Genomic DNA, 20,609 nt, shown 5'->3' on the forward strand with positions numbered 1-20,609 from the left:
ATAAACATAAAATTAAGCTTTTCTTGAAAAGGCATCTCTCAAAGAGATGCATGGACTTTTCTCATGTAGTCTACATATCTATGAATGAATACTACTTATTCTTAGAATGACGGAGCCCTCTACATTAATTCTATTCCAATTTTTGTTTATAAAATATTTTATTATGGAAATTTCAAGTATACAATAAGTAGAGAGAGAATCATATAAAACAATTACCATTTGCCTCTTCTTACCATTGCCGTAAATTGTACTCCATTGCTGTACATAAAGTATTTGCCATATATAAATCTATCCTTTCATCAAGTGAACGTTGTAAGCATCCATCCTTATTTGATTTTTCTAATTGTTAGATGCAAAATGTCATTCTCACTTTCGTTAACCTGTTGGAATGGGTGACTATGCCACCCGTGTGGCATCACTCCTTCTTGGGGCTCTTGGCAGATTTGCTGATAAACCAGAGCATTGTTTCTGGCTGACCCTGATGTAGCCTCAAAATACTTCTTTTTCTTTTTCTTTTTTAAAATATGAAACACTTCACGAATTTGCATGTCATCCTTGCACAGGGGCCATGCTAATCTTCTCTGTACAATTCCAATTTTAGTATATGTGATGCCAAAGCGAGCACTCAAAATACTTCTTAACTTGACCCTCTTGGCAGCTACTAGCAACCAACTAAAGTGGGTGTGAGAGCTGAAATCAATTTGATGGTTCGCATTTTTTTAGGGGAGAATAATATCTTTATTATCTTGGAGAATGTGGTTCATGCTAAGTATAAAATTCAAGGAGGATAGAAAATTTCACAGAAGAAAGTGAAATGTCACCCCAAATTTTGCCATTCAGAAATTGGCATTATACATTTTAGAAAGTACTGTTTGCACACCTCTCTTGGCAAATGTATAGACAAAGCTATATAAAGGGACCATTTTTTTCCCTCAGTGGAAGGAAAAAAAACGAAAGGAATTGCTGAACCTCAGATTGTTTCTTTACAACAAGAGAGATTAATTCCTAAAAGGTGTCTCAAAAGTGAAGAAAATACATTCTGGATTATATTCAGGGGGTGAAGTAAAATTGTCTTTAAATCCTAAATTTCACATTGGGCAGTATATTTTAATACCTTTTTAAAATATGAGACTATCATATTAGGTCATCTATGTTTCTCTATCCCCTCCTCACACATCCCATTATTCTTAATGAAATGATTTTGCACTTTTGGGATTCATAATATGTATATTCTGTTCTGTAAACTTAATTTCCTGGGTTGTTTAATCTTAATTCTTCATGCATATCCATTTCATGCTTATTGCCTGTCTTTTTATTGTGGGTTTTATTTTGGAGCCTCATTGGTTTACTGTGTTTTTTCAAGAAGTACTGTTTTCAAGAATCTAGCTCATGGGTATAGTGTTCTTTGAGTTTTTAATGTGCTTGAGAATATTCTCATGTTTATATTTGAAGAGCAGGTAATTGAATTGTCCTTAAAATTCTGTGATCCAGACAACAAAATGACTTGATTATTTCTTTGCAGAGTGACTGAAGAAAGACCCCAGCTCAGTGTGTAGGTGTTCTCTGGAATCCAGCCTGATGTCTGCAGAGAAGAAACCTTTGCTCAGCGCCAGCCCGGGTTATACCTCTCTCGTGCCTCTCAGTCTCTCTCCTTTCCCTTTCTCCACTTGGCCTAGCCAGATCCCTTTTCCTACTTTGCCATGTGGATTGTAGCTCTGGCCTTGATCCATCTTCCATGAGATTTAATTTCTTTAGCACCTGCTCTGGAAAGATCTTATTTTTCACAAAATTTCCTCTTTCCTACTCACAAGGAAAAGGCATTCTGTCCTTGGTGCCTCTGAAAATGGAAGGAAATGCTTTCTCTAAACCTTTCTTCGGGTTTTGTTTCTTATTCCATTAAGGTTTTCCTTGTTATCGTTCTTTTTTTCAGTCAAAAAAATTTTTTTTTGGCTGAGGATGTAGCTGCTTGTTTTAAGCAGTTCTTTGTTGTGTTTTAAAATGTGGAGTTTTTTCAGAGACCTGTTCTCTTCCAACTCTGAGATGTTGATTGGTTCAAAGTCTCATAACTAACCAAGGATCTCTAACTTGGATCTTCCTTGGTCTTTTGTCCACCTAACTAAACAGCGGAGATAACTGTTATAGTCCTTCCCTCTTTTTATTAGCATGGTACAAATACAAAATATTTTGTCCATAATCGAACCTGTTTTGTGTGATGGCTATGATTATAATGGGGAAGATGAACAAACAGAGTAACAATTATATAAGAGTGTTGTTTTGACTGGATGAGAGGAGGGATGGTGGGAAGAGATGATCTAAATCAATTCCGCCTGGGGCTGGCAGCTGCTGTGTCTCCTGAGAACTGTCGGTTGTGCGGTGGCGTTCCTGGGCCCCGTGGTCCCCGAATGTGTGGTCCCCAGGTCAGTGTCCCCTGAGCCCCCACAGCCTGTGTTCCATCGACCTACGTGCCCTGGGTCTGCAGAGTCCCAGACTTTCGTTTCCCAAGTCCAGCGCTCCTGGAGGTCTGGGATTGCCTTAGCCCTCTGGTTTTGGACTGACTCCATGGGTGGGAGGGATTTGGTAGGGGGTACAATAGGGGGGCCTGTCTAGTATAGGTTTGATTTCCTGGTGTTCCGCCCCGCCCCCACCCCCACTCTTTTTTCTTTTCTTGCGCTTGGAGGAGCATACAGGCTGGCTTGGGGAGAGTCTGGGAAGAGAGGAGTGGTGAATCTGCTGAGAAAGTGTGATTCACCTAAATACTCTGGGATAGGAAACTTGGTCTGGGAGAAGGTGGAGTCAGAAAATCAACAAGCCCTCTCATAGCACACCTAAAGGAGAGGGACTGTAGGAGGTGTTTTCCAAGCATCCAATAGCATACTTGGGGTTCCTGGTGAGGTGTGGGTGCTCTCTCTCTGGAAATTAAGAGTCATTGTTTTCTGTGTGGATCTGATTCAACAAGGACCCACTCGAATCTCCTACCGGACCTCTCAGGCAACTTTCCTGCTGCCTGGGAAAGAGGGAAGTGAGGAAGGGAGAAAAGGGGAAACGTCAGATCCCTAAGTGTTTTATTTAACTACAAACAGGATTCCTTGCTTGAAACTTGCCCTAGTATTTGATTGGCTTTACCTTGTTTTTCCTTCCTATTTATACCCCCAAGGCTCTTTTTTCTTTCTTTCTCTTTTTCTTTTTTCCTGCTTACTTCCCCACTCCCTTTTGTCCCTTTTCTCCCTCTTTCTTTCTTTCTTTGCTTTCTTATTCTTCTTACATTAGGTGCAGCAGGAAGAGCTTCACATTTGCTGTATTTCCTCATCCTCCATTTACTCTTTTCTGTGTGTATTGATTTTGGCCACCAACATGATTCCCTTTCCTCTACATCTTTCTATCCTCCATCATTGATTGTTTCTCTTACATTACATCCCTCTTTGTTTGCTCCCCTATTTTTTTGGACTTTTTATTACTAATACCATTGTTCTGTTTTCTGCCTTATATTCACTCTTTATATTATTGTCCTCTCTTTTCTCTTTCCCTCTCTTCTGAACACATAGGCCTTTCAATTCACACTATATTCCTCCCCATATTCAGATTTTTGCATACTCTACTTTTCTTACTGTTATAACTCTACATACCTTACATGAGCCTAATATCCATTCTCCTATATCTCACATGGTTCCTCTGTTAATATTTACTATCGATGCTACTATTATTCATTTTATTCTCTTACTCCTTTTGCTGTCTCTGGTCCTAATATTTTTCTTCAAGTGAACTTAGCCAACAACAAGGAAATAGAATAAGAAGAACAAAATGACAAAGAGAAGATTTAACATGCATGCAAAAACAACAACTAATTAAACTCCAAACTAGACAAAGAAGCTAAGCAACTGACTAAACCCGTCAAGATAAAATGATGACCAGACAGCAACAAAAAACTACAAACCAAACCAATAATCAGGAAAACATGCCCCAATCCGATGAACAAACTAAAAACCAGGAAGAGGAGCAGAACATTGAACAAGTAATTAAAGATCTCAAAACATATATTAGGGACCAATTTGATGAGGTGAAGGAAGAGATTAAGAATATGAAGAAAACAATTGGAGAGAATACAGAAGAAATTGCAATCATACACAAAAATATAACAGATATGATGGTGATGAACAGCACAATTCAAGAAATCAAAAATACACTCTCAGCAAATAATAGCAGACTCAAAGAGGCAGAGGAGAGATTAAGTGATGTGGAAAACAGTACATCTGAAATCAAACAGATAGTAGAACTGGTTGATAAAAAGATAGAAAAAATCCAGCAGGGGCTTAGGGACCTGAATGACAATGCAAAGCACACAAACATATGTATTATAGGCATCCCAGAAGGAGAAGAGTAGGAAAAGGGGACAGAAGGGATATTGGAGGAAATAATGGCTGAAAACTTCTGAAACCTATTAAGGGAGATGGATGTATATGTCCAGGAGGCACAATGTACCCCAAACAGCATCAATTCCAACAGGCCTACCCCAAGACATATACTTGTCAAGTTATCCAATGCTCAAGACAAAGAGAAAATACTAAAAGCAGCAATAGAAAAGAGAACCATCACATACAAAGGAGATTCTATAAGATTAAGTGCTGATTTCTCATCTGAAACCATGGAGGCAAGAAAACAGTGGTATGACATAGTCAAGGTACTAAAAGAAAAACATTTCCAACCAAGAATACTCTATCCAGCAAAGATAGCATTCAAAAATGATGGAGAGTTCAAAATATTCACAGATAAACAGAAACTGAGAGAGTATGCCAACAAGAATCCTGCCCTTCAAGAAATAGTAAAATGAGTTCTGCAGGAAGAAAGAAAAAAACAAGAGAGACAGAGTAGAAGGAGAATATAAGAGCAACTAAAAAGGCAAAAACAGAAAAAGAAAATAAAAAAATTGACAAACACAAATCCAAAGAAAATATGGCTAATATAAGTAATTCCTTGAAAGTAGTAACACTAAATATCAATGGATTAAACTCACCTGTCAAGAGACTCAGACTGGAAGATTGGATAAGGAAATATAACCCATCTATATGCTGTCTGCAAGAAACACATCTTAGACCCAGGGATTCAAGGAAATTGAAAGTGAATGGCTGGAAAACAATCTTACAAGCAAGCAATAACCAAAAAAGGGCAGAAGTAGCTATATTAATATCAGACAAAATAGACTTTAAATGCAAAACAGTTGTGAGAGACAAAGATGAACACTACATATTAGTGAAAGGGATAATCTTTCAAGAAGAAAGAACAATCATAAACATTTATGCTCCTAATAAGGGTGCCTCCAACTATGTGAGGCAAAAACTGGAAAAACTAAGTGAAGGAATAGATGCCTCTACAATTATAGTGGGGGACTTTAATACACTACTATCAATTTGGACAGAACATCTCAAAAGAGAATCAATAAAGAAACAAAGACTTTGAACAAAATATTAGAGGAGCTGGACCTAATAGACATATACAGAAAATTACACCCAAATACAGCAGGATATATATTCTTCTCAAGTGCACATGGATCATTCTCCAAGGTAGACCACATGCTAGGCCACAAAGAAAAGCTCAATAAATTCAGAAAGATTGAAATCATACAAAATAATTTTTCTGACCACAGTGCAGTGAAGTTGGAAATTTGCAAGGGCCAGAGACCTAGATTTGGCACCATGATTTAGAAATTAAAAAACACACTATTAGAAAAACAGTGGGTCAAGGAGGAAATCTCAAAAGAAATTAATAACTACCTTGAAACTAATGAAAATGATAACACAACATATCCAAACTTATGGGATGCAGCAAAAGTGGTACTGAGAGGGAAAATTATAGCCATAAATTCATACATCAAAAAAGAAGAAAGAGCTAAAGTTGAAGAACTAAATGCACACTTGGAGGAATTATTTAAAAAGCAACAAACTAACCCCAAAGGAAGAAGAAAGAAAGAAATAACAAAGATCAGAGCAGAACTAAATGAAATAGAAAATAAGAAAGCACTTGAAAAAATAAACAAAACCAAGAGCTGGTTCTTTGAGAAAATCAATAAAATTGACAAACCCTTAGCTAGATTAACAAAGAAAAAAAGAGAGAAGATGCAAATACACAAAATAAGAAATGAGAAAAGAGATATCACTACTGATCCCACAGAAATAAAGACTATCATAAGAGGATACTTTGAAAAACTATATTCCAACAAAAACAGCAATTTAGAGGAAATGGACAAATTCCCAGAAACACATAAGCAGCCTACAGTGACAAAAGAAGAAATTGATGATCTCAACAAACCAATCACAAGTAAAGAGATAGAATCAGTCATTAAAAACTTCCCAACTAAAAGGAGTCCTGGGCCAGATGGCTTCACAGGTGAATTCTACAAAACATTCTGGAAAGAACTAACACCAATCTTGCTTAAACTCTTCCAAAAAATCAAAACAGAAGGAACATTGCCTAACTCATTCTATGATGCCAACATTACTCTAGTACCAAAGCCAAACAAAGATACCACAAGAAAGGAAAATTACAGACCAATCTCTCTAATGAACCTTGATGTGAAAATCCTCAACAAAATACTTGCTAATCATATTCAACAACACATTAAACAAATTATACACCATGACCAAGTGGGGTTCATTCCTGGTATGCAAGGATGGTTCAACATAAGAAAATCAATTAATGTAATACACCGCATAAACAGATTGAAGGAAAAACTAACATAATCATATCTTTAGATGCAGAAAAAGCATTTGACAAAATACAGCACCCTTTCTTGATAAAAACGCTGCAAAAGATTGGAATAGAAGGAAACTTTCCGAACATGGTAAAGAGTATATATGAAAAACCTACAGCTAACATCATTTACAATGGTGAGATCCTAAAATCTTTCCCTCTAAGATCAGGAACAAGACAAGGATGCCCACTATCCCCCCTCCTATTTAACATAGTCTTAGAAGTACTTGCTCGAGCACTGAGGCAAGAACCAGACATAAAAGGCACCCAAATTGGTAAGGAAGAAGTCAAAATTTCACTATTTGCAGATGATATGATCCTATACATAGAAAACCCTGAGAAGTCTACAACAAAGTTTCTAGAACTCATAAATGGGTTCAGTAAAGTCGTGGGTTATAAGATCAATGCACAAAAATCAGTAGAATTTCTGTACACCAATAATGAGCAATCTGAAATGGAAATCAGGAATCAAATACTATTCACAATAGTAAATAAAAAAAGCAAATATCTAGGAATAAATTTAACTAAAGACATAAAAGACTTATACACAGAAAACTACACAACACTGTTCAAGGAAATCAAAGAAGAACTAAATAAATGGAAGAATATTCCCTGTTCATGGATAGGAAGACTAAATATTATTAAGATGTCTGTCCTACCAAAACTGATCTACAGATTCAATGCAATCCCAATAAAAATCAATACATCATTCTTTAATGAACTAGAAAAACTAGCTATGAAATTTATTTGGAAAGGAAAGAGTCCCTGAATAGCCAAAGACATATTGAAAAAGAAAAATGAAATTGGAGAAATCATACTACCTGACTTCAAAACATACTACAAACCTACAGTAGTGAAAACAGCATGGTATTGGCACAAGAATAGACACATTGACCAATGGAACCAAATTGAAAGTTTTAATATAGATCCTCATATATACAGCTGTATGGTGTTTGACAAGGCCACCGAACTCTCTTAACTGGGAGAGAATGGTCTCTTCAACAAATGGTGCCTGGAGAACTGGGTATCCATATGTAAAGGAATGAAAGAGGATTACCAACTTACACCTTATACAAAAATCAACTCAATATGGATAAAAGACTTTAATATAAGACCCAAGACCATAAAGACCTTGGAAAGTAAAGTAGGGAAGCATCGACGGGACCTTGTAATATGAAACGCCTTCATGAACTTCACACCAAAAGCATGAGCAGCAAAGAACAAATAGATAAATGGGACTTCCTCAAAATTAAATCCTTCTGCACCTCAAAGGAGTTTGTTAGGAAAGTGAAAAGAAAGCCTACACAATGGGAGAAAATATTTGGTAACTGATAGGAGACTTGTATCTTGCATATATAAAGAACTATATCTTGAAAATAAAAGGACAAACAGCCCATTTAAAAAATGGGAGAAATATTTGAACAGACACTTCTTCAAAGATGATATATAAATGGCTAAAAAAAAAAAAAAAAGAAAAAATGCTCAAAAACCCTAGCTATTAGGGGAATGTAAATCAAACCAAAAATGAGATACCATCTTACTCACATAAGACTGGCAGCTATCAAGAAATCAGAAGACTACAATTGTTGGAGAGGATGTGGAGGAATGGGAAAACTCATCCACTGCTGGTGGGAATACAGAAGGATCCAGCCATTCTGGAGGACAGTTTGGCGGTTTCTCAAAAAACTAGCTATAGATTTGCCATATGACCCAGCAATTCCACTGCTGGGTATATACCCAGAAGATCTGAAAAAAAGGACACAAACTAATGTATGCACACCAATGTTCATAGCAGCACTATTCACTATTGCCAAAAGTTGGAATCAATCCAAATGCCCATCAACAGATGAATGGATAAATAAAATGTGGTTTATACATACAAATGAATACTACTCAGCTATAAGAACAAATACAGTACAAACACATGTGGTAACATGGATGAATCTTGAGAACCGTATGTTGAGTGAAGCAACCCAGGCATTGAAGGACAAATACTACATGACCTCTCTGATATGAAATAAGTAAACCAAGCTGTCTCAGAATGCTAGAGACTGGATGATAAACTTTAAGGTAGTTGGAGGGTAGAGGAAGGTTGTGAGCTGACAGCTACTTGGGTGAAATCTATCATAAGAGGGAGGTAAGTATTTGTACAGGGAAGGGATAAAATGGGGGTGCAGGGATAACTTTGGGTGGGGCTTTGTGGGCTTTAGGGGCACTAGGGATGGGAGGATGTATCAGATTGCCCAAGAAATTGGGGAGAAGGTGAGGGGAACATTTGATCATGGGGGTATATCAGGTATGTGGTTGATATTGTGGTGCAGAGAAAACTCTTTAGAGAATGTAAAATGGAAGGTTTCCTATTTGGGATGCTTAAAGGGGGTCATCTGACACAGGGCAAGCTTCTGGGGAGTGAGTAAGTGCTCACTTTGTCATAGTGGATTATATCATTGGGTGGAGACCCATAAAATGAGAGTGAAGGTATACCCACATCCTGGGGAGGACTGATGTTCTCAAACAGAGGGAATTGTATCTCTTGGGAGAATCAGTGGTTCCCAATGGGTTAGGGCAGTCAAGTATGTCAAGCCCTCAACAATTTCACAAGTATCTGAATTTGGTCTCTCAAGTAATGAAGATTGATTGTCATGGTGGGCCCTGAGGGAAGGGGGAAAGAGGGTTTGAATATATGGAATCAGGGTAACTGTGGAGCAATGGAAGTGTTCCACAAGATCATGCCATGGTGGATATAGGTCATGTTAAATTACACCAAAAGTGTATAAAAGTCTATAGGCTAAAATGTAAACCATAATGTAAAACATAAGATAACTAAAAATTTAGAAAATTGTATAGTCTAAAATATAAACCATGATGCAAACCCAAATGGAACCATGTTTGAAAGCTATAGTTTCAATATCTGTACATTAGTTGCAGCAAATAAAATATGAACATGTAAAAAGATCACTGTTGGGGAAGGGACAAAGGGTTTGATGTTGGATATGTGGGAGTACCATATATTGTATATGTGAATTACTGTGACCTAAAACTTATGTCAAGAGAAACTTAATAATCAGGGGGAAAAAAAAAAGAAAGAAAGGAGGTGGACACTGAAGAAGAAATGGAAGAAATTGCATTTCACTGTACACACAGGGCAAGACCTGTAGCAATGATGAAAGGCAAAATGTCAAAAACAAAGCCTTTTCATTCTTTCATTTCTTTGATACCCCAATTTATTTTTCCTTTATTTAGTTTTTCTAAATTTCTATATATTCTATATCTAACCTTTAAACCCATCACTATATTCCATTTTTCTATTAATGGAACCTGGCAATATATTGCGCTTCCTTTTTGAAGTTTTGGACTATAGAGAGGTTCAACTATGGCAGGGAAGGAGCACTTGTGTGGGGTGTCATTGGTGGGAAGCATACCATTGGGAGGGAGTTCTCCAGGGCATGTATTCAGGCTGCATAGAAAGGTTTGGATATTTTCATAGTGGTTTCTGTTGAAAACAGAATTCCTAACCAAGGGAGCTCTATCACATTCCTTAATGGAACAACAACAATCCCCCAAGTGCAATAGCAAAGACCAATAAAGAGGGATGGTTCAATGATGAGCCCTTGATAATGATGGTTCCGATTATGAGCCTGTGTGCCTGAAATATGAACTAGGCCTATAGCTGTGGGGTGCCTAAGAGTTACCTTCTGAGAGCCTCCTGTTGCTCAAATGTGGCCACTCTCTAAGTCAAACTCAGCATGTAGACGCATTGCCTTCCCCCCAGCATAGGACTTGACTCCCGGGGATGAGCCTCCTTGGCACAGAGGGATTACTACCAAGCACTACCTGATGATGTAACTACAAAAAGATCATGAACAAAGAGGTCAACTCAGACTGGCAGAATATCTCAGCCTATATGTAATATCAGGTGTTAAAAACTGCTTTTTGACTTTGGATAAAAAGGGGGAAATGGAAAGGACACGTGAGTTTATGTGGCTACGAGTCTCCAAAAAAGAGTGGGGAGATCATCAGGGGGTGATGCTTATGCATGTCTCAGCAGGGTACCAGAGACAGCCAAGGTAGATGGAAACCCAGTTGCTGGTTCTTCTGAGGGCTGCAGCAACCCACAGGTTCTATGGTCAAGGCAGATGGCTCTGGAGTTCAGGGCCATGTCAGTTGGCCGTACTTTGGAGTTTGTGTTCCTGAGTGTGATGGAGGTGGACTCAGATATAGCCTTTCTACACATGCCTCTTCTGTTACTTTTACCGAGCCTGTGGTTGGTGTTTGGGTTGGTGTATACTCAGGACACCCTACTCTCTGAACTGCCCATGGCCCTGGGCCTCAGCAGACTTGCAGCTCCTACCCTCTGGTTTCTTGGACTTACCTTGGCCAGCTGACAGGGAGGTCAAGAGGGTCAACCACCACACCAGGGAGCTAAGAGTGCCTACAGCTGCAAGCAGGAGAATTGCATCCATCATCCATGTAGACTCTAAACCCCCTCTTGATGTAGAGGGGGACTGGACATAGCCATCCCAGGTTCACAAGATGGAGGAATAGAGTATGGATTAGAGTGGACTTACTGGTGTTCTGCTGGGGAACTATTGTGATTAGTAAGGGAAGAAATTGTAGTAGTGATGTGGAGAGGGTGGCCATGGTGGCTGCTGATGCTTGGTAGAGGGAAGAAGAGATATGATATGGGGGCATTTTCTGCATTTAGAGTTGTCCTGGGTGGTGCTGCAGGGACAGTTGTTCAGCGTTTTGTGTCCTGTCATGGCCCATTGAGTGGACTGGGGGAGAGTGTGGACTACAATGTGGATCACTGTCCATGAGCTGCAGTGGTTCTCCAGAATGTATTTGCCGGGTGCAGTGGATGTACCACAATGATGGAAGAGTTTGTTGATGTGGGAGGGCTGGCGTGGGTGGGGTGGGGGGCCTATGGGGACCTCATATTTTTTTAATGTAACATTTAAAAGAAAATAAAGAAGAAGAAGAAAAGAAATAAATCAACATAGGAATCAGGGAAGACCTTACAAAGGTTTAGGCATTTGAAGAAGACTTGCCAGGTAGTCAAGCCCCCAGAGAAAATACAACCAGAGAATGCTAGAATACATAAAAAGTAGCAGGCAAGGAAAAGCAGGGTGGGCTGTGGGATCTAGAAATAGCCTAGCATGGCTTGGAAGGAGGAAAGTTGGAATCTGTGCTCGGTGAGGTAGGCAGACCATTGCATGCTACATAAAAGAGTTTCAATTTTATAGGTAGGGGAAGGAAAGATGAAATAATTTTGAAAAGTAGAAATTTGATTATAATCAGATTTGCATGTCACAAAGGTCACTCTGGCAGTGAGTGGGGGCTGTTCCCAGAGAGTGAGCCTGCAGGGATTGAGACAAAAGGCTACTCTAAGTGTGCAGGTGAGACAGGACTTGGCATGGGCCTGACTGACTAGGAAGGTGGGGGTGAAGAGGGGGCCACTGTGAAAGAGAGGTATTAGGCTATTTCTAAGACAGCAAGTCTTTAGAGGAAGGCTCAATAGTTCTAGACTTACCTGACCCATGTGCAATAATGACTCTGTCCCTTGTTGGTTGTATGGTTATGGGGTACTTTAAACAGCATCAGCCTCAATTTCCCCATCTGCCAATGGGGACAAAAAATGCCTGATGCAAGGTTGTTGTGAATAACACATGCAAAATTCCTAGGAAAATTTGTGGTGCTCAGTGGCACTTCAAAAGGACTTAGCCCCACCCCATTTGCCACCCTCCTCCTGACATAAGTTTCTTTAATTCTAGGAACAATTATGCTGGCAACTTTCTCAACAGGGGGATGAAAATTCTGTATTTTGGGGTACCCTAGGGCCCACCTTGTATTACTAAAAAGTTCAGACAGTGTATCAGGAACATAAAATAAATCAAACCTTTGCTGATTAAATTTTGCATAAGACATCTTATTAGTCATAGGCTGAATTAGCTACTTACAAATAAGTAACCTCTTCACAGTTTCTCAGGGCTGGAAACCATGTGGAGGGTAGAGTGGGGAAGAATTATTGCTATTGCTACTATTATTATTCTTACCATTACTAGTGTTAATACTTGCAGCTATCACCAATTGAGTACCTAATATGTTCTAGGCTCTGTATGCCTAGTATTTTAAATGCATGTATCATTTATCTCACACTGTATTTATGAAGTAGAGATTATTCATCTATTTTACAGAGAAGCATATGGAAACCAAAGTACTATAAATAACTTTCCCAAGATCACTTAATTAGAAAATTTGAACTGTTGGAAGGAAGCTGTGTCAGTTAGCTTCTGCTGAATAACAGATCGACTTGAAATATAATGGCTTAAAAAACTGCCGTTTATTATTACTAATGAGTCTAAGTGACAATTATATGGATCAGGCTTGGCTGACATCAACTGGGCTTGTTCCTCTGTCTCTGGTCAGGTAGGGAACAGGCTGAGGAGGATTGATCTAAAATGACTACTTTCAGCTGTCTATCTGGACTACCCAATGGAGCAGTGGAAGTTACTGGCCCTTATCAACCAGCAGGCCAGCTTGGTCTTGTTCACATGGCAGCTGGGGAGCATTCCAAATGCAAGATCAAAAATGAGCAAAGACGATTGAGGTCCAGGCTCAGAATGTTACTTCTTTGGCTAACGCAACACAAGAAAAGTCCAGATTTGAAGGCTGGAAAAATAGATTCCATCACTTAGTAGTAGAAGCTGCAAAGAATTGTGGCCATTTTTGTTATCTACCACACAAGCTCACGTGTTTTGGACTCCAAAATCCTGCCCTGTAGTGCAGGATTTATTATTAGCCTTATTTTTATCAATAATAAAAATTTTATAAAAGTGGGAAAAATTGAGGTTCAAAGATATTAAGCAACTTGCTCAATGTCCCTTGACTGGTAAGTAGCTAAACCATGGTGTGAAGTCAGACATGTCTAACTAGAGAGACAGTGACTGTCTTTTAGGCCTGGTTGGTGAAACTCAGGACTCAGAGTCTGAGATATAGAACCATTTTGAAGACAAAAAAGCATAATTTTAATATAAGGGGCAATTCTTTAAACTGAATAATACAGCTTTGTGGAAAAAACTCACAATGTTGAAATTACATTTGCTATTTTGTTGAGGACCAGTAATGGCTTGATGTTGGTCCAAGGACCAGCATTCAGGAGCTACTTATCTAACCTTCTTACTTATCTGTTGGGCTTGAATCTCCTCTAAAACATTCCTAACATAGTCTTCCATCCATTACCTTTTACTACACACTTCTATTGACAGAGAGCTCACTATAACCTGAAACAGCTCACTCCATTGTTGGATTACTGTAGGAATGAATATTCTTTATTATATTGAACCAAAATTATTCTCTCAGTGATATCAACTCATTAGGTGAAATTCATCATTTGGTGCCCAATTTGAAAAGTCAAAAGTCAAATGCAATAAAGTATTTGAAATAGTCATCCTTTCCCAAGTTTCTTTGGTCTTCACTTATATTAAATTGGCTTTTGATGCCATCCACTTTTGTTCTGCTCCCAGGTTCCATCCAGTTTGTTTACATTTGCCATAATACAGATGCAGAACTCAGTTTAAGTCTCTGGATTTGGCCTGATTAGCTGCAGTAGATCAGGCCATCCATTTCTTTATGCTTATGATTCTTCCACAGAATCCTAAGAGGTTTAGGATCTTATGAGCCTTTGTGGGGAATCTTGTCAAGCTGTTGACTCAAGGCTCAAGCATGAGCCTTGGCTTCTAAATGAATGAAATAGGAGTAGCTTAGAGCTCTTGTAAAAGCTCAATGAACTTATCAAAGTCCAATATACCTTCAATAATATTTAAATAATACCTACCATGGACTAGGCAATGTGATAAGTGCTAGGGATATAAAGAAGACATAGTTTCTGCTCTTCTGGAAACCAAAGTTCAGACAGTAAAAGTAGAACAGATATGCAGAAACACTGATAATACAACAAGGGTATATGTTTTTTGGTAGGGTCCACAAAGTGAGATGGGAGAACAGGAAAAGCAGCACTAATGCTTTCGGGGGGTTCAAAGGCTTCATCGAGGATAAAGCATCTAAACTGAGACATGGAGATAAAGTAAATTTGCCAGATGGGCCATGTCTTTTTGCCTTTAGGGGAGGTATTACACCATAGAGGTTAAGAACACAGGTTTTGTAGCCAGATAATGTGGATTCTAGTCATGACTGTCACTTCTCACAGATTATCACCCCCATGTTTCAGTCTCCTGTTAAAAGAGGACATTATCACTCCCCTCATAAAGTTGTGAGAATTAAATGAGATAGTATGTGTAAAGTCCTTGGCATAGTCCTGGCACATAAAGTTGCAGCTAGTCTTACTCTAAGTGGCCTAAAGTGACTAAGGAGTCTAACACTTCTAGTCTGATGGACATCTTTAACTTCTTTTCCTTTAACATCAATGAAGAATGCTCCCAATTTGCATCCCTTACCTGTTAGAATCTTAAGTAAATGACTTTAGGAAGGACACAGGGTGGGCAAGGAGGCTGCAGCATTCAGAGTGGAGCAGCAGGATGGTCTGAGGCCATCAGGTTCACATTTCTCTTGTGCAAGGTAATCATTGGAAACCCAACACTTAAAAAACGTTTTCAGTTTGATTGGAAATTATTTCAAACCAAAACCACAAGAATAAGAACCCATGCAAAGGATAGACATATACCCTTTACCCAGATTGTACTATTGTTAATATTCTGTCCCATGCACTTTAGCAATTTTTGTCTCTTTTTCCCATACATGCATACACCTACCCACCCCCACGAACACTTACACAGATAATATATATTTTTTCTGAGCCATTTGAGAGTAATTTGCATATATTATGGCCTTTACACTAAATGTTATAGTGTCTAGTTGTGAAGAACAATGATATTTTCTTATGTAACCACTGTAGTTATCAACTTCAGGAGACATTTATATAATGTTTTGATATAACCTACCATTCTTATTTAATTTTTAAAATAAAATTTATTGAAGTATATCATTCATACATGAACATACAAAATTGAATGTTAAGTAAAAGTTGTAAACTTATAAAACAAACATTCATATCAGCATACAGGGCTCCCATCACCCCATCACCAAAACTTTGCATTGTTGTACATTTGTTACAACTTGTGAAAGAGCACTGCCAAAATATTACTACTAACTATAGCCCATATCTTACATTTGGTGTATTTTCCTCCCAACCCACCTGATTACTAACACTCTGTAGAAGTATTTTACATTTGTTATAGTTCATGAGAGAATGTTCTCATATTTTCCTGTTAATTACAGACCATCTTCCACTATTGGGTTCCCTGTGTTATACAGTCCTAAGTTTTGTTCAGTCCATTCAAAGTGTATTCAGTGGCTCATATTTTCATCACGGAGTTGTACTCTCATGATCTCAGTCAATTTTATAATGTTTTCATTACTCCAAAAGGAAAAATCCCATTGCCTTTATATCCCCTATGGTTGGCCCTTAGAATTGATGTATTATCTTCTTTGCCATTGCTGCAAAAATAATTACATTACTGTTAACTAATGTCCATAAGCTATGGTAGTTGTAATTTTCCCATGTATTACTGTATTAGTCAGCCAAAGGGGTGCTAATGCAAAGTACCAGAAATCTTTTGGCTTTTATAAAGGGTATTTAGGGAAACGGACTTGGCCCAGTGGTTAGGGCGTCCGTCTACCACATGGGAGGTCTGCGGTTCAAACCCCAGGCCTCCTTGACCCATGTGGCGCTGGCCCATGGGCAGTGCTGATATGCACAAGGAGTGCCCTGCCACGCAGGGGTGTCCCCAGCGTAGGGGAGCCCCACGCGCAAGGAGTGCACCCCGTAAGGAGAGCCGCCCAGCGGGAAAGAAAGTGCAGCCTGCCCAGGAATGGCGCCGCCCACACTTCCCGTGCCACTGACGACAACAGAAGCGGACAAAGAAACAAGACGCAGCAAAAAGACACAGAGAACAGACAACCGGGGGAGGGGGGGAATTAAATAAATAAATAAATCTTTTTTTAAAAAAAATAAATAAATAAAGGATATTTATTTGGAGTAGAAGCTTACAGATACCAGGCCATAAAGCATAAGTTACTTCCCTCACCAAAGTCTGTTGCCACATGTTGGAGTAAGAAGGCTGCTGATGTTTGCAATGGTTCATCCTCCTTCTTCCTCTGAAGGCTCTGTGGTCCCAGCTTCTTCCAATATCAGCTGTAGGCTTGTATATCTTCCCTCTCCTGGGGCTCCTTTCTCTCCAGGCTAAGCTGCTCAGGACTCTGGTCTCTGCAGGTGCAAACTATCAAGCGGATGGCTCATCTCTCTTCCCTGGGCCTTTGCCATGTCTAGTGGAGTCTTCTCGGTTTCCTCTCTGTGTTCTTTTCCTGTGAGTTTACTTCCCAGGGCTCCAGCTCAAAAACTCTAGCATCAAAACTCCAATTAAATCCTCTGCTCTGCTCTGTAGTTTTATGTGTGAGTGGGTGGGGACTCAACGTCCTACTGACTGTGGCCCAATCAAAGCCTTAGTCATTATTTAATCAATTAAAAGTGAAATCTCTGAATCCAATACAATCTAATATGCAAACAGGCCAGTTTACAAACATAATCCAATATCTATTTTTGGAACTCATAAGTAATACCAAACTACTACATTCACTGTTTTTAACATTTTGTAAAAGAAGAACATTCTTAAATTTATGCTATTAACTACAGTCTTTATCCACCATGGAAATCACTATATTATACATACCCTAGATTATTCTTTAGTTTTCTTTCAATTGACATTCATTTTCACAGACTACCCCTTTCAGACACAATGTCATTTATAAATCAGCAGTGTTAGTTATACTCACTATAATGTATTATTATCAACTCTAGTCATTTCTACACTTTTACAATAAAACTTATTAAACAGTTTACATACATTGAGCATTAGCTTCCAATCTAAACCCACATTCTATTTCCTAGTACCTTATACTCTAGAGTTTATGTCTGTGAGTTTACTCATTGTATTTAATTCATGTTAGTGAGATCATATATTTGTCCTTTTTTGTCTGCCTTATTTCATTCAACATAATATCCTCGAGGTTCATCCATGTTGTTATATGCATCCCAATTTCATTTCTTCTTATAGCTAATAGTATTCCATTGTATGTATATACCACATTTTGCTTATCCATTAATCAGTTGATGGACACTTGAGGTGGTTCCATATTTTAGCAATTGTGAATAATGCTATGAACATCAGTGTGCAAATGTCAGTTCGTTTCCTTGATTTTAGTTCTGAATATATTCCTAGTAATAGGATTGCAATTCTATATTCAGTTTCCTGAGGTACTGTTGAACTGCCTTCCAGAGGCTGCACCATTTTACATTCTCACCAACAGTAAAAGAGTGATACTATTTCTCCACATCCTTTCCAGCACTTGTAGTTTTCTCATTTTTTGATAATGGCCATTCTATAAGGTGTGAAATAGTATCTCAATGTATTTTATTTTTTTTAAATTTAATTGTCTTTTTTTAAAAAAGATACATAGATCACAAAAAATGTTACATTAAAAAATATAAGAGGCTTCCACATACCCCACGCACCCCACCCCCACCCCCCACTCCTCCCACATGGACAACCTCTTTCATCTTTGTGGCACATTCATTGCATTTGGTGAATACATTCTGGAGCACTGCTGTATCACATGGATTATCGTTCACATTGTAGTTTACACTCTCCCCCAGGCCATTCAGTGGATTATGGCAGGATATATAATACCCAGCATCTGTCCCTGGTTTCATTTAGGACAACTACAAGTTCCAAAAATGCCCTCACATCTCATCTCTTCTTCCCTCTCCCTGCCCTCAGCATCTACCAGAGCCACTTCTCCAGATCAATGGTACAGTTTCTTCCATTAATAGTCACAATAGTTCTATAGTATAATAGCAGTAACTTCACTCTAATCCATATTTTATTCCTCCATCCTGTGGACCCTGGGTTGGTGATGTTCACTCCACCTCTATATCAACAGGGTGCTTAGATTCCACATGGTTGATGGATATGATTCTCTTGCTTGGAGTTGTTGGCACTCTTGTCTCCCTGGTGTGGTGGTTGACCATTTTCACCTCCCTGTTAGCTGACCTGTGCAAGTCCAACAAACTGGAAAGTAGGAGCTGCAACTCTGCTGAGGCTCAAGACCCAGCTGGCACATGGCCAGTTCAGAGATTGAAGTCTTCTGGGTATACACCAACTGCAGCACCAACCACAGGTTCAGTAAAAGTGAAGAAGAGGCATGTGTAGAAAGTTCACATCTGAGTCCAACTTCATCACACTCAGGAACACAAATTCAAAAGTAGGGCCCACTGACAAGGTACAGAACTCCAGAGCCATCTGCCATGATCATAGAACCTGTGAGTCTCTGTAGCCCTCAGGAGCACCAGTATTAGCTTATGCATGCCTCAGCAAGGACCCAGAGATAATCCATGTAGTTTTGATCTACATTTCCTTATTCGCTAGTGATGCTGAACATTTTTTCAAGTTCTTTTTGGGCGATTTGTATTTTCTCTTCAGAGACATGCTTTTTCAAGGCTTTTGCCCATTTTTAATTGGGTTGCTTATCTTTTTATCATTATCTTTGAGTTGTAAGATCTGTTTATGTAATATGGCTATCAACCCTTATCAAATATGTAGTTTCCAAATATTTTCTCCCATTGAATAGGCTGCCATTTTACTTTCTCAATAAAGTTTTTGAAATTAAATAGAAAAATATTTAATTTTGAGGAGGCCCCATTTATCAATATTTTCTTTTGTTGCTCATGCTTTGGGTGTAAGATTTAAGAAACTACAGCCTACAACAAGATATTGAAGGCGTTTCTCTACATTTTCTTCCAGAAGTTTTATGGTTTTAGCTTTTATATTTAGGTTTTTTTTTTTATGATTTATTTTTACATTTCTCTCCCCCCCACACCCATTGTCTTCTCTCTGTGTCCATTCACTGTGTGTTCTTCTGTGTCCACTTGTATTATCATCATCACTGGGGATCTGTGTTTCTTTTTGTTGCCTCATCTTGCTGCGTCAGCTCTCTCTGTGTGTAGCACCACTCCTGGGTGGGCTGTGGTTTCATGCTGTATGGCTCTCCTTGTGCAGGGGCCACTCCTTTCAATGGGGGCACCCTACGTGGGGACATCCCTGAGTGGGCCAGCATTCCTTGCACACAGCAGCACTGTGTGTGGGCCAGTCACCACACAAGCCAGGAGGCCCTGGCTATCGAACCCTTGGACCTCCTATATGGTAGGCAGACACTCTATCTGCTGAGCCACATCCACTTCCGTTTTTAGTTAAGTTTTGTGTAAGGTGTGAGACAGGGCTCCTCTTTCTTTCTTATGGATATGGATATCTAGGTCTCCCAGCATCATTTGTTGAATAGTCTGGTCAGGCACAGAGAGGTGGACTTGAGAGCCTTGTCAAACATCTCTTGACCATAGTTGTGAGGGTCTGTTTCTGAATTCTTGATTGGGTTCCATTGGTCAGTTTGTCTAAAAACAGCCACTACAATGCTTCTTTTACCACTGTAGCTAAGTAATATGCTTTAAAGTCAGTAAGTAAGAATCCTCCACCTTTGTTCTTTTTAAAGAACTTTTTGGCTATTTGGGGCCTCTTTACCTTCCAAATATATTTGATAATTGGCCTTTCCATTTCTGCAAAAATGGCCATTGGGATTTTTATTGGGATTATGTTGAATCTGTAAATTAATTTGGTTAGAATTGACATCTTAGACTTCCAATCTATGAACACAGAATATCCTTCCATTTATTTAAGCCTTCTTGGGTTTCTTTTAGCAATGTTTTGTAATTTCCTGAATATAGGTCCTTTATATCATGGGTT

The 20,609-nt window shown here is 38.8% G+C and overlaps 1 non-coding gene across 1 annotated transcript; it reads right to left on the reverse strand.

Annotated features, from left to right (window-relative positions):
* Positions 1-518: 518 nt before the first annotated feature.
* Positions 519-625, reverse strand: LOC111759126 (U6 spliceosomal RNA). The gene has a single exon (XR_002793212.1). It is a non-coding gene; the product is annotated as a U6 spliceosomal RNA (small nuclear RNA).
* Between the last annotated feature and the right edge of the window lie 19,984 nt (positions 626-20,609).

The sequence above is a fragment of the Dasypus novemcinctus genome, chromosome 9 (assembly GCF_030445035.2).
Source record: "Dasypus novemcinctus isolate mDasNov1 chromosome 9, mDasNov1.1.hap2, whole genome shotgun sequence".
Lineage (NCBI taxonomy): Eukaryota > Metazoa > Chordata > Mammalia > Cingulata > Dasypodidae > Dasypus > Dasypus novemcinctus.